Source organism: Pinus tabuliformis, chromosome 8, assembly GCF_031772625.1.
Source record: "Pinus tabuliformis cultivar Carrire ecotype Pingquan chromosome 8, CPIR1, whole genome shotgun sequence".
NCBI classification, from domain to species: domain Eukaryota; kingdom Viridiplantae; phylum Streptophyta; class Pinopsida; order Pinales; family Pinaceae; genus Pinus; species Pinus tabuliformis.
Genome location: NC_142294.1, coordinates 1,573,073,282 through 1,573,087,527, shown reverse-complemented (window position 1 = coordinate 1,573,087,527; position 14,246 = coordinate 1,573,073,282).

Below are 14,246 nucleotides of genomic sequence, written 5' to 3'. Positions count from 1 at the left end.
CTTGGTGTAGACAATATTGTCAGAATGACACCTAGAAAAGACAGTATCTAAAAGAAATATATCCATTTTGGCATACCAAGCTCGAGGGGCTTGCTTGAGACCATAAAGGGATTTCTTAAGATGACATACAAGGCTGGAGTTTTTTGTATAAATCCAAGAGTTTTTTCCATATAGATTTCTTCATGCAAGTCCCCATGCAAAAACCCAGATTTAACATCCATTTGACGGACTTCCCATTTGAAAGAGGCAACAAGGGAAAGAACAAGGTAGATAGAGTTCATTTTGGCAATAGTGGAGAAGGTTTCAGTATAGTCAATGCCTTCAACTTGTGAAAATCCCTTAGCAATAAGACGATTATCAACTTTTCCATCTAGTCCAAACTTGGTTCTGTAAACCCATTTACATCTAACAAGTTTTCTTCCCTTTGGAAGAGGAACAAGATCCCATGTATCATTTCCTAAAAATGAACGCTAGTCTTCATTCATATCTGCATCCCAATTTGGATGGCCTGAAGCTTCTGCAAAGGTGTCAGGATCATAATTCGTTGAACCTTGAGGCAGTAAAGAAGAGGCTTTATCGAACTGAGAATGTGTATGTCACTGATTTGTAGGATCATGTGCAAGAGAACCTGCTGCATCCCAAGTAGCACATACCCATTTTGGAAGTTGAGGAGCTGAAGGAGGATCCTAAGAAGGTGGTGGAGGATTGTCATCCTCTCTGTCACCATCTGAAGAATAAATATTTTCAGCAGTAGAAGGGATAGAGAGAGGTGGCACATCCACCGAACTAGGCTCGTAGGCCGATATATTTTCAGCAAACTTTACATCTCTTCTAATGATAACATTTTTTGATTTAGGTGAAAGAAGTCTATATCCTTCGACATCTTCAGAATATCCAACAAAATACATTTTTCACTCTTATGTTCTAAGGCTTTATGTTTCTCATCTGGAATATGGGCCCATGCTTCACTTCCAAAAACAAGAAAGTGACTTACATCTGATTTAATTGAGCTCCATGCTTCTTCTGGAGTGATATTCTTTAAAACCTTAGTAGGAGTGCGATTTACTATGTAATTTTCACAGTTAATTTGCTTATGCCTAAAAATTAAGATTAAGTCCTTTAGATTGAAGCATACAATTAGCCATTTCCTTTAAGGTGCAATTCTTCCTTTCAGCTACACCATTTTGTTGTGGAGTATATGGAACAATATGTTTCATTTGAATTCCATGCTCAGTGCAAAAGTTGATGAATTTGTTGTTAACATATTCTCCGCCATTATCATATATTAGCTTAAGAATTTGATGTCTAGATTGTTTCTCAACAAAGGCCTTAAAGGCCAAGAACATGTTAAATACTTCACTCTTGAGTTTTAAGAAGTATACCCAAGTGCGTTTGGAGAAATCATCAATGTAATTTAAGAAATACTTGTAGCTAGAGAATGAAACAACTGGAAGTGGACCACATAAATCACTATGCACAAGCTGTAAAGGGGTTGAGGCGTGCCAAGAGGCACATTGTTCAAAACTATCCTGATGATGTTTTCTGAGTACACATCTAGAACAAACACCCTCTCTGCAAGATACCATAGGAATTCCTGTCACCATATTTTCTTTACATAGATTTTGAAGGGAGCGATAGTTTAATTGACCAAATCGCTCATGCCAAAGTTTGTTCACTTCATCATTATGAGCAACAAATACCGAGGGAAGAGTTGATGACCCAAATTTGTTAAAATTATACAACCTTTTAGAATCATCAACAATTCCAGTAGCTAAAATCTATCTAGGATCTCTAATGTCCTTAATTACAACAATGAGGTGAAAATTCAACTGTTTTACCTTCGGCTAAATGAGTTATCTGATATACAAATATAAGGTTGCAGGATAAGCTAGGAACACATAATACATCATTAAATTGAACATTGTCTAGATGAATAGTTCTAGTCCCTACAAGACTAATAGATCTATCATCACCAACATATATATTTTTGGTGTTACAATCATTTAAAGAAGAAAACATGGCTTTGTTTTTGGCCATGTGATCAGAAGCCCCAAAACCAATGAGCCACTCATGAGAATGAGAAGAAGAAGATACATTTAGTGCATAACCAGACCGAGATGCTTGAAAACCACATGCAGAAAGTGATATTCCTGAAGATGAAGTTGAAGTTGAAGAGTGCTCCAAATGGATATTATGCTTCTCCATTGCCGCTTCCAAGGCATCAATCTTCTTAAATCATTTGGATTCTAAGTGGCCATTTCGATTACAAAATTTGCAATGTCTACTAGTCATCTTTCCTTCTTTTTTTATTTGCCTTATCATTTTGTTGAATTGATTTTTCATTTTGAGACTGAAAGTTTTTAGGACCCTTGGTTGGTTTAGGACCATTCTTTTTAGGATGTTGCTTCTTAGGATTCTTTGAACTTGGTTGTTGTTGGGCAGCTCAGGCTTTCTTAGAAGAGTTTTCCAAGATTAAGAAGACTTATATGTAAGAGTTTTTCTTGTTATCTTATTAAAAATTCACAAAAGGCATAAAAGAGGGGGACTTGTAGGCTTTTACTTGAGAAATAAAGGTTTCTCTAGTAGAATATAAGGTGGAAACAAACACAGAGTAGGTTGGTCCTAACTTTGTAAGAATGAAATAGATAAGGCTACCATCTTCTTTCTTAACCTTAAAACCTTCCAAGAAAAGTCTAAAGGTCTTGAACTTGGACAAAAACTCTTCAATGGAAGAAAAAATATTAGGTTCCAATGTAAGCAACTCATTTTCGAGTTGATGGGTTCTAATTTCATTTTTAATTCCAAAAACTTTATTGAGCTGTTTCATTGCTTCATCAAGAGTATCAAGTTTTGTGATATGGAATCTAACGTCTGGAGAAATAGACATCCCTATCAACCCACGTGCTTGATCTTTCCTATTTTTCCATTTGGATGCATTATCTTCATATTTAGGTTTAGATTCTTGGTATGAGGCTATTCTATAAATGCCTTTACTTCTAAGTAAATCCACAATGTAGGATAACCATTGGAAGTAGTTGGTGCTGTCAAGAATAACTTGGCATGGACTTTCCATTTTAAAAGAAACTGAAGCTATAGATTCCAAAACTAAGTGTTCCAATGGAAATATCTCGAAAAATTAGGCCGATTAAAAAAAACGGCTTTGAAAACGACTTCCGGATGAAGAAGTTATGGCTTTTTGAAGAAAAGTTGCTGAAGATTTCGCAAAAGTACGTGAATGTGTGGAAGTGAATGATAATGTTATATTTTAAAAAAATCCTCCCCTTTCCAAACTTAATCTAATTAGCTCACTTTAAAAACAATATGTAACCCATTTTTATAAATAAGTGAAAGTCACTTTTAGAATGGTACTTTATGAGCTAGCCACTAAATTTAAACTAAAATAAAAGATAAAGAGACTTTAGAATTATAAGTGACTCACTTTTTATAATGGGTGAGAATTTTTTTACATAAAGTCACTTTAAAACATAAGTTACATGTGCTTTTTGAAAAAGTAACTTAACAAAAGGAAAAACTTGAACCCAAGACCTCTATTCTTGTAAAATAACTTTGAACCAAGTGAGCTAGTTTAAAAGGTTAGTAATTTTTGGAAAAGAGGAAGGGGGGATTGTTTTTGTTTTGTTTTCTTTTAATTTTTATTTTTTTTAGTAATTGAAGCTTTAGAGTGTGTGATTACTAGAAAAATACCCTTTTGCCTACAAAACAAAAAACCACACAACCCAACACGAACATGCAAAAAAAGCCAAAGCTTATGGCTTGAAATTAGCTTTCACCGTAAACTAGATATTTTGCAAAATGTTTTAGATTTTCTGAGATCACACTAAGGTGCAACGGAAAAAAGCATATGCATGAGAAAAATCCTTCCTTTTTGTTTATGATTTGCCCAGATTGCGTAGAGTCATGGGGCAAAGAGCATACGTAGAAATGAAATGTATAGATTTGGTAATAAAAAACAAAGAGCTAAATAAACTAAAATAAACAAAGAGATGAATAACTAAAATTGCAAATAAAGATTGTATACCTCGAAATCTTAAATATGATGTATCTAGGGCTACTATAAACCTTTTCTCTTGGAACGAAAGGGGTTCCTCACTGGAACAGATGCTCCTAACACAATAATGCAGTCCTCTTGATCCGAAAGCAATCATAAATAGCAGATCTAGGAAATGACAGTCAGATGTAGTTTTACCAACTTTAGATTTGGATCACCAATGGATGTGGCCCTCAAATAGCTCTGGTACCATGTAGGAATTTACAAGGTAAGTTCCTTATATAGAACACCAAAGGACACCACTCACAATAGGATCATAGATAAATACACCAATATTCTTGACGTGGTTAAAACCCTCAAAGAGGGGAACAGTCCATCGCTTGCGCCAACGCGCCCACTTCAGGAAATTTATTAATAAAAGAAAGAAAATTTACATAAGCTTCTGTAATGAACGGTCACCCTACAAATGACCCTCCATGCTCTTTAAATAGAGATCATGGACCAATCGGGTGTTAAGCCACGATTAAGTGTCGGTAATACCGAGGAGAGAATGAACCATCGGATCACTTCATGTATAGAACATATCGTGACCGTCAGATTGTAAGTTACAAAAGTACGTAGTAAAGAAACACACTTGAACTAACTCTACACTAGACCAAGTTATACTTAACTATTTCCTATGTGTCGGAATATCCTAAGAATTGGCAGAGATCTGCAACAATTCAATAAGACATACAACAACATTGCAGACGATATCAGAGGCAAATCACCTGAGTGACTCGAGACGAGTCACATGTGAGTGTTGGGAGCCTGTTGGGCGCAACCCAACTTGGCCAGATTTTGGGCAAGGAATTCAAACTTTGTGGGTAGAGCACGCAGTAGAAAGGACGTCGCGGAGTGCGAAGTGGACCGTGCAACAGAGCAGTGGAGCACAACGAGGACCACACAACAAACTCACTGCACAATATAGGGGCTTCACGGAGAATCCCCTCCCTTTTTGTTAAAGCATATAATATTGTAAAAGTTGAATGGTTTTGGACCATAATCCCTTTCATTTTGGAAACCATGGTATTGGGTCCATGATAATGTAGCGATGCAATCCCTCAATGTAATAGTATATATAGGGATGAATAATAAAGAAGGCATGAATCAATTAGATCCAGATCTATGTTTATGGTTGTATTTTTGTGATATGTTCTTCAGAGAAAGGGGCAAGGCTCCATAGTTGAGTGCGTGGAGGCCTGGGTTTGCACCTTAGTGTGTAGACCGTTTGTAGCTTAGTGCGCAGACAACCTGCAGCTGTGTGCGCAAGCGAATAATTCTTTGTTGTACCAAATTATCTATTATAAGCAACAATTATTGTGGATGTAACCATGGTAAAATTTGTGTCTTCATGTGTTGATTTTCTTATTATATGCACTTTATTTCAGTACTATGAAGTTTATGGATGTTTATGATATGTTTAAGTGATGATTGTAATTCTACGAAGCAATATATAAGTGCGAAGTAGTTCATGAATGCGAAGTAGTTTATAAGTGTTAAAGAATAAGAAAATACCCCGTTACCACATCGCAGTATCCCTCAAGGCTGCAAAAACCAGGTTCTGCAACCTCCCATAGTCACTTCAGATGAGATTGCAACTTTCTTGCAGGTCATTGCTGAAAGGGCCAACGATTGAGGGTTTTGTTGGTGTGCAGTAAAGAATCGAACCTAGGTCAGCCCAATCTATGCCGACACAGAGGCTTGAGGAATGTTAGTTTTTGTAGCATCGAACAAGTGTTATAGTCTTGACTTGTGTCAGAGAGGCTAAACAACACAAGATATCCAAAACCCATAAAACATTTCAAGAGAAAACACCTAGAGACAACTCAATTAAGTTAATTGATCAATAATTCAAAATAACTAAGTTTAACTTAGTAAACTTGATTAATTAACAACAATTAATTGAGAACGATGGACAATGATATAAAAACTCACACATATTAAGTTTGAGATGATATGAGTTGTTGATGGGCATATAATCATGGTTGTTGGTTCACCAACGAGAAATTATAGTAGCAAGAAGATTGGGATGGAGAAGACACATCGAGTGAGTGGGTGATCTAGGAAGATTGAATTTCCCAAAGAGCAGAGGTTTAGCCAAGGAAGGAATTCAAGCCAGAGATCGCCTAGTAGAGGCTAAGAAGTAGCAGTAGACAGATTTCATATGGTTTTCAAATTCTGGAGAGTCAGCAACAAGAGGGTCGAGTTATTCCTAAGTGAGGCTGCATAGGGACTGCACATGGAACTTCAGAGGGTAGTTCAATTTAACTGCAAAAGAGGTGGATTCAGTTGCTGGTGGCTAGGAAAATTTCTAGAAGGCCAAGTGAGTCATTTTTGGAGGTTGAGTTGGGAAGAACCATTGGATAAGAGCAATTCCATAGGCAGTGTGAGTTTGGCCTACATAGTGGTAGCGTAGAGGCTGACATAATGGATTTCAAGTGGCCCAGTTTGTGCTAGATTTAGAGTCGGGATCAATGTCAAGTGAGACAAAAATTGTCACACTAATTTTTGGCCAGATTATTTTGCTGAGGATTGACAGTTTGGCATCCATATTTTTGTACTCAGATTTCACTGTTGCATAATAATAATAAAAACCTTGGGGGAAATTTTTGTGCGTGTGATATATTTTCTCAGTTCCATAATTTATTTTCCGCAACATATTTTAATTATGGTGAAAACTGTAGTTGTGATTTTATTTGTTGTTTGTCGTAATAGAAAATAAACAACACATAATAATATTCAGTTAAAAGAATAATTTCCAGTTGTTGCAATAGACATAAAATTTCACAAAGAAGAGTAGAGGGCTTGTTGGCACTATTTCATCCCTTAACTTGTTGGCATCCATCAATTTGGTAGTGGAACTTGTCTAATGAATGTACCTACTTGAAAAAGTGTCACAGAGCTTGGCAGAGGTCTGGAAGCCTGTACAGGTACTTAAGAAGGTGTGTAAGAAGTTGGAAGAAGTTATGAGAAGGAGATACGATGTTTTTACTTATGCTCTGCCATAACTGCTGGGAGAAAGTGTCCTTAGTGTAGTTGTTAACCTTTCAGTTGTTGGGATGTAGTGTAAAGTTTTCGTCTATAGTCGAGAATTTCTAGTGTTGTCCCTGCGTATATGGACACACATGAGTTTTTCTTTGCATTTCTCGTGCACATCAAAATAAATTTGACATGGTAATTCCCAAAAGCTTCAAAATTAATTGGGTAAGGTCAAAATTCGTTGAATATGTCCTCCATTGGGTGTGAATGCCTTTAATGCACAATTAGTGATGGTTATGATGGATTTCATCAAATTTGTGCGCTTATGAACTTAGTCGAAAAGAGGAATTCGTCCAACACATTATAAATATCTCATTTTGGATCTAAGATCTTGTTAGTCAGGGTGATGGAGAGAGTAAGAGGACTATAGAGAAGAATAATGCTCCAGACATATAGGTGATCAGAGATACCTTGAATATGAGTGCAATTGGAAATGGAGAGAGCAGATTGAAGACTTGTAGCATAGTTCTAAAACAGAAAATCAGTTTGCAAAGAAGAGTTGATGGTGTTGTGGTAGAAATTACTTTTCAGTACATATGGGGAACATTGATCTAGGTGGATATTGGTGGCCACCCACCAATTCCACTTGGACCCCCACCATTGTTTCTTTCAGTTTTTCAGTTTCCTTAATTGTAGCATAGTTTACTATTTTTAGCAGTTTGTTGGGTCCTAAACTTTCGTAGCCGAACGACGTTTTTTGGAAATCTACCACCAACTATTTTTTGATAAAATCATCTTTTTTGTTGTAGTGCTTGGAGAGATCTTTCCAATGGGGTATCATGCACGTCAAATAGAGATAATATGACCAAGTCATGACCCCGGGAAGTTGGCTGTCCAACTAACCCCAAGGGGGCACATAAACTCTTGGTGTTACATCTCCTCGGTTCGGGTTTTGGTTGTTTAGGGTTTTCTCTTATTGTTCAATAATAAAAAGGTCCTTGAGCCTCATTGTAATGCAGTTCAGAGGCATGTAGCCGCCACATCTCTTCTCAGAGATAAGCTACCATCGCCCAAGCTAGTTTATTTCCACTTCTGTTTGTAAGCATATTTCAGTATTTTACATTAATGAAATGAAGTATTATTTCTCCTGCATCACTGTATTTATGGTTATGTCTGTACTTTTTTGATTTCCTGTTTAAATCTAGATCAAACATGAAATAAAATTTAATGGAAGAGAAGATACAAAGCATGGATTGAGCAATGCATCTATTTGACATTCGTTTTGCAGGGTTGGTGGTGCATATGGATGAAGGTTATATTATTTTTATGTTGCTGATATACTGAGGGTTTGATGTATTTTATAGTTTGTATTGATGGGGATGTGTGTGACCATGAGTGGTTTGGTTGATGAGTGTTGATGGGTTAGTGTATTGCTACTAGTTTTTTGTGTTAATGAGCTTATTGTTTTTGTGTTGTTGAGATTGTGTTGTAGTTGTGTTTTGATAGTAGAGTTGAATCTTGTTGAGCATAGTGTCTTGGGAATCCAATTTTAAAATGAATGAAATCGTGCTCTACATAGAGGTGTGGAGGAGTGGCCTCTGGAAAGTGGGTGCTTGCTAACTTGTAGCAGTGATTTTGTGCTAGTGGATGCTAGCAACAATGTAGTAGAAGTGGTTTCCTTTGGACAGTGGTAGCTGGAGAAGAGTTGGTGGTGGAAAACTAACTATCTTTTGGGATTGAGTCTCCTAGATGGTGGTGGCTAGCTAACTGTGTTTGAGGTCGAGTCTCCTAGTTGGTGGTTTCCAAAAATCTATGAAAATACATCATTTTGCTTGACACATAATAGAAGATTCACAGCAGTGTAGCAGCAAGGGTGTTTTTTTTTTTTTAATCGAAATGGTTTCCACCATATATCCTTGTGACTCCTTATGATGATGATGCGTGTGTGTTTTGATATGTGTAATTTTTTGTATATGTTTACATGATTATGTTATAACTGCATATGATACATGTTCAAGCATATATTCTCTCACATGTAAACATGTTAATAAATGGTTGAGTGAGGATATGAAAGGAAACGAGTAAAATTGGTAATAATACACTATTGATTCAACAAACCACCCCCCGCCTTCTTAGTAGTGCTCAAAATTTCTAACAGAAGGATTGGGGTGGTAAGACCCTCCTTTTGTTTCTTCTTAGTTTAAAATGAGGTTGAAGTCCCCTACTACTATACAATATTTGGAGGACAATTGGTCAAAATAATTAGAAAGAGAATGCCAATATACCTCTTTGTCACTGTAATGCACTAAAGAATAGAGATTGATGAGTTTGTAAAATTTCCTTGGTGTCTTTAAATCTCAAAGTGGTGATAAACCAATGTAATTCTGAGAAGCTTTCCGATAGTTCTATGATCCAGGTGGATAATGGTGGCCACCCACAAATTCCACTTGGACCCCCACCATTGTTTCTTTTAGTTTTTCAGTCTCCTTAATTGTAGCATAGTTTACTATTTTTAGAAGTTTTTCAGGTCCTAAACTTCCAGACCCATTTTGAGGCCCTAAACGATGTTTTTTTGGCAATCTACCTCCAACGATTTTCTGCCTAAATCATCTTTTCCATCATAGTCCTTGGAGAGATCTTTCCAATAGGTTATCGTGCACGTCAAATAGAGATAATATGACCAAGTCGTGACCCCGGGAAGTTGGCTATCCAACTCACCCCAACAGGGCCTGTAAACTCTTGGTGTTACATCTCCTCGGGTTAGGGTTTTGGTTGTTTAGAGTTTTCTCCTATTGTTAAATAATAAAAAGGCCCTTGAGCCTCATTGTAATGTAGTTCAAAGGCATGTAGCCTCCACATCTCTTCTCAGAGATAAGCTACCATCGCCCGAGCTAGCCTTATTTCCATTTTGTTTGTAAGCATATTTCAGTATTTAATATTAATGAAATGAAGTGTTATTTCTATTCCATCTTTGTATTTATGGTTATATCTATAATTTGTTGCATCCTTGTTTAAATCCAGATCAGTGGTATCAGAGTGGTCTTCCCTTTCTCTGTTTTTCTTTGAATGTCCCCAATGAGGTCGGGATATAAGGAGTTAGGGCTTGAACTGGTCGAGCCTTTGCAAGACCAGCCTCAAAAATCTTGACGGCTTCCCATGGCGGATGAAAAGAAAGACGAGGGGGCAAGAGATCCTATCAAAATCTTGCTCAAGGAAGCCCTCGAGTTATAAAGGAACACGATGATGGACAACTTTGCCCAGATCCTTCAGCGGCTACCCAGGGGCGATGCATCTACTTCTGACAGCTACTCTCGAAGCGCCACACCCTTTAAGGTATAAGTTAACTTTGACATTCCCATATTTGAGGGTTAGATAGATGCAGACGCTATAGATAAATGGTTAAATCTGCTAGAAGGATATTTTTCAGTTCATGATTTTTCCAGCCAGGAAAAGATCACCTTTGCACTTATCAAAGCAGCCCCCCCACATCAAGGACTGGTGGGAAACCTTCTGTGAGCAGAAGGATGAAAGTATGAACTCATTGATTTCAGTCGCACCCAATTGGAACTCATTCTGGTATACCATCAAGGAGTAGTACTACCCTATCAGGAGCTATGAGAATAGATGCATAAAGTGAACAACGTTGTGACAAGGAAGGGACCAAGATGTGCCAGAGTTTACAATGTTTTTCATACCCTTTTCACGTAGTTGGGTATCAAGGATCCTGAGAAACATTTTGTTCTCAAGTACCTCGACTGCATGCATAGGTACATCCAGGATGAGATGGAATTCCTGGACATTTCCTCGCACGGCACGACATACCGATATGCGGTCAAGATCGAGTAAAAGTTTAAACAGAAGAAGCGAGACTTTGGAATTGCGAATCCGAAGGGAAAGGTGCTACCAAACTGCAAAACAAAGGACAAAGCCAAGGCATGGTGGCCCAGGTGTTGGGAATGGGATCCCCCAAGGATAGTTTTGGGGCTAAAAGCCCATGTTTTGGGTCAAATGTTGTAATAAAGTTGTAAAGTCTCCGCATTTTATGGTTGCGGAGCGTGAAGGATTCATGAGTCATGAAGGGTCGTTTGCCCTCGAAGTTGTCACAAGAAGGAAAGGGGTCCGAGGTAAACACAAACCAAATTTTAAGTACAGAATCTAGCCAATCTGTACTCAGAGAGGGCTCTCTCTTTATGATTTAACTTTGTTTAGTAAGGTATTAGGCTAGGTATGAAAGCTTGGGGGTTTTGATTTTGATTAGTGGTGGAATTCAGGAACAGATGGGTAAAACAAAGTACTTCAAGCCCTTGGGCTATGGATTCAACTGAAGATGGCTTAACTGGATTGGGTTGATTTAGCAAAGGAGGGCTTCAAAGGGCAAGATAGTAAAACAAGAGGCAAATGGTAACTTGAAAGGGTGGAATGGTCTCAAAAGGGAGGAAGGGCAGTCAAGAATCCTTCAACAAATTTCGAGGGGAGGGAAGGTGGGTGATCACTAATAAAAAGCAGTTAAAAATTTCTTACTAATTGATCGTAATGAAAAAACTAAGAAACAATGAGAAACTAAGAATTCCTTGTCTATACTAGTTTTGAAGAAAACATTAAGAAAGATAAACCTTTTAAAACAGATTGCACTAAAGCACTTTTTGAGATATCATTATTTTGTTTATCATTCAGATTTCATGAAAACACATATGATTATTAATAAACATAGGAAAAACAATACTAAACAAGAGATATAGAATACTTATTTGACCATTTTTTTGCACAAGAATCCTATGAAAGTCCTTTGCTTTATTCACTACTTCTAGCTAGCCATACAAGAGTTGTTCCAATAGCACTTCTTTTCAAAATAACAAGTTTACAGAAATGTCTAAGAATCTACCATAAGTACTCTGAATGAGGAAGTACTTATACAAAAATTTACAACAAAATATCTCTTAACAGAGAGAGATATAATCCAGGAAGACTAACTATATGTTACATAAAAATAGAGACAGATGGTCTCGAAGATAGAAACTAAAAGTGAACTGATGGCTTGATATTTCGGTTTTTGTGAATGAGCTAGAGGCAGGCCCTATGATTAAGCATCTTGTTTCCCTGCTCATAATTCTGTGCTGGCTGCTTGCACTAGAATTTTAACTGATACTCTTTAACCTGTTGTGATACTCTTTACTTGCTTTATCCTCATTCATCTTCTTTTACCAAAATTGACCATGGTAAATACTTGATTTTACCAAGGTAAATCACAAAATTTTTGTCATATCTGACCACCAATCATCCCTTGGTATCCTGGTCCTTTGTAGCTTCCTGAAGATTTCATTAGCCTCAGTGTATTTCACAAAATTGGGCTGCACTGGAAACAAATGTTTTAACTCGTGTTCAACATAAAAAATGTTCTCCAAGCTGTCGCAGAGAACTCTGCCTGTAGGTAGTGCCTTGGGTGCAGATGCACTTGCTGATGAACTGGCCTGGTTATTTGCATACTGACCCAATTTGTCGACATAATCTTCATGCCTTATCAATTTATCATTAATAACTAAAGGACTGGGAAGTCCTTTGGTCTGTAAAATGCCAAACTTTTCCATAAATTCATCTATATCATCGTGCATGTTTTGGAATTTTCTTTCTAGGTTTTGCATTAAATACATTTTGGTTAAGACCTTCTTAATCTCTAGGATAGTTCCAATTCTGTCCTCAATATTCATCTCTTCTAACTGGTGCCTGGTCCTGCTGTTCAAAAAGTTTATCAGCCTAATAGCTTCCTCAGGCTTCCCTCCTAGCTCTTCCTTGGTTTTCTGAATTTCTTGAAGAGCAACTCTCACTAGTTCAATCTGTTAAAAAATAATCTGTATTGATGACCAAACATCATTTATTGACTGAGTGTTGTTGGTCCATAGAATTTTTCTTATATCCGTTAAAGGCTTTTGAAATGTGAGGTCCTTCTCCAATGTTTTGGCTTGTTGGGATAAGCCTTTATTCTTCCTTACTTCTTCAGAAAAATTAATCTTTGAAACATCATACTTATGTTCTAAAGTGACAAATTTCTCCTTTACCTTCTAGAGTTCAGAAACTTGGAGTTTCATGTTCTCCAGGGACTTATTATCTGAAGGCTTGAAAGATGATACTTCAGCACTTTTCTATCTTTCTAGCTCTTGCCTTTGTGAGCTAGAAGGTGTCTCACCTGCTCGGAAAGTATGCTGACTGTTTGCACCTTCTTTTCTCTGACTCTCTATTGTTTCTTCAAAAAATTCCTCCTCTGGGTGGGGATTTAGCTTGTGCCTCTTAGCACCAGGCTAATTTGATGGACCACTGGCAGGGGTAGCTACTTCCCTGTTTCTCTTTAAGCTCTTTTCCTCATTCAGAGGAGTCTGCAAAATTGGGGGGTCTCCCATGTTGACTTGAGTTGGGTGGGCCTGTGTTTGAGCCTGCTCCTGAGAGGTTTGAGGCTGCTTTGACATGGTTGATTGTTCTATTGCTGGAGTGCTAATCTCTTTTTCTCTTCCTGTGATGTCTCTGCAAGTGGTACACTAGTCTCCTATGAATGCTTTTGAGAGGTATCAGCTGTTGAGGCACTAGTCCCTGATGCTGACTTGTGAGAAGTCTCAAATTGCACATGTCCAAAAGAATCCAGGTCAAGTGTCTTTTCCATATATTTCATTACATTCTCTACATTGACCTGATCACTATCTATTTCTACAAGAATCCATTCCATCCAATCATCCATGTTAGCATATTACTCAATCTTTGGAATTCTGTGATGAAAATATTGTGATAGTCTATTTTTCATTCTCCTATCACAGATGAAACTGTGGGGATCATATGGTCTTCTAGGATTTGTGCTGCTGCTTTCCATGCTTCCCTATTTTTGCAGACAAATGGGCCTAGATGATCTTTGATTCTGAGTTGTGCTTTCTTCTTAGCCTTAGTAAAATGAATCAAATATGAGTTTCTCATATGTCTATAATACTCCAGTGCAAACAGTCTCATTGGAACATATTTAGGTAGCTTTAATGGAGGAATCTCACACCCAAATACCCTGATCTTTATGTGATTCTAGTACAAGTACCACTCACCTACTCTGTACTGTTTGGATAGCTGAAGGATCCTTTGGATTTCATCACTAATCCTTGGGGGAGGATTTCCTGTTAGCAAGGTAGTTGCTGGGTGGACAAACTAGTCAATGAACTCATTATATGAATAAGGGCAAGAAAAAGAT